Source organism: Egretta garzetta, unplaced genomic scaffold (genome assembly GCF_000687185.1).
Source record: "Egretta garzetta isolate BGI_Z169 unplaced genomic scaffold, ASM68718v1 scaffold153, whole genome shotgun sequence".
NCBI lineage: Eukaryota > Metazoa > Chordata > Aves > Pelecaniformes > Ardeidae > Egretta > Egretta garzetta.
The window spans coordinates 1086282-1087423 of NW_009259114.1; the positions used below are offsets into that span (position 1 = coordinate 1086282).

Here is a 1142-nt window from a genome sequence, read left to right on the forward strand (position 1 = left end):
TCTTTCCCTTCCCCAAACCCAACTGGGATGTTGGAACTCAGACATTGTTATTTGGTGCGTTGTGTGAAAAAGAGAAAGCGGGTGAAGGAAATGTAAACTCTGCAGCTGGGCATGTCTCCGGATAATTGGGGAAGAGGGTGAAGTGAATAGGAGCCATTGTGCGACTGGAGTGTAACTTGGAAGGGCAGCCTGTACCACTGCCAATTTACACAGTAGTCCTAAAACTACTTTCCTCTCTCCTGTTAACCTGAGGCTCAGCCATAAAAGGCAATTTCCCATTCCCCCAACTTTCCCTTGGGACAGCAATGCTACAACCTTACTAGCTTACACAAATCAACCTCTGTGAACCCTTCAAGCATTACTCCTCAGTCTCTCTTTTTTGTATTACATGCACTTTAAGTGGCCCAATCTAAATTGCTTCCTATTGATATATCTTTCAGCATGAGGGACTAAATTCATCCCTCGTGTTACTTCAAAGGAATTAGCAGTGCTGCACCAGGAATGAGTTTGGCCTGAAATGTCTACCTCTGACAGTGTGGTTCGATACATCTCCGCTGGCTGCCTTGACCTTACTGGCAAGCATAGATTTTAGGATTTATCCTATATATATATGACTATAGAGTCAGATATAGATCTGCAGCAGCAGCTTATTGAGAAACCTTGATGTATTCTCAGAAATTAATCCCCAGCCATCTTATAGTTCAGGGTAACATGCTAATGAGGGCTTCAGAGAAAGTACACAGCTGGATTCCTGTCTGTGCTAATTTAACAACTTGATGTTTGTTGCATTTAGGTCATATTACCTCCTGAAACAGCAAAGAGGGCTGTAAAATCCTCATTCTGGCAAGTAACTTAACAGGCTGAAAGCAGCATTGGGCTTTCTTTACACAGCAGAAGGAAACTGATGTTAGTTTTTCAAGTTACTGGGCCAGGATTAATGCTCAGTATTTAAAGTTAACAAAAATTAAACTTCAGGGCACGCTGGTGAGAAATAACCGCTAAGCCCGAGATCTAAAAATCGCAGGGCTCCCTGGCAGCAGCCCTCCACAGCCAAGGGAGGGCTCGCGGTGCCTTCCCAGAGGGCAGAGAGCAGACGCGGGGCACGCCGCGCTCAGGAGCCTGCGAGCCAGAGCTGGCGGCCG

The 1142-nt window shown here is 45.8% G+C and overlaps 1 protein-coding gene and 1 long non-coding RNA gene across 2 annotated transcripts in view; one reads left to right on the top strand and one right to left on the bottom strand.

The window, feature by feature from the left end:
• The window catches only part of SOCS1 (suppressor of cytokine signaling 1), a 2480-nt gene extending 1349 nt beyond the window's left edge, over nucleotides 1–1131 (bottom strand). The window contains exon 1 of the mRNA XM_009635465.2: nucleotides 804–1131. The gene's annotated coding sequence lies outside the window, so the exon portion shown is untranslated. The remainder of the gene's footprint in view (nucleotides 1–803) is intronic.
• Nucleotides 1–1142, top strand: part of LOC118451949 — a 38868-nt gene that overhangs the window by 7110 nt on the left and 30616 nt on the right. The window lies entirely within an intron of this gene.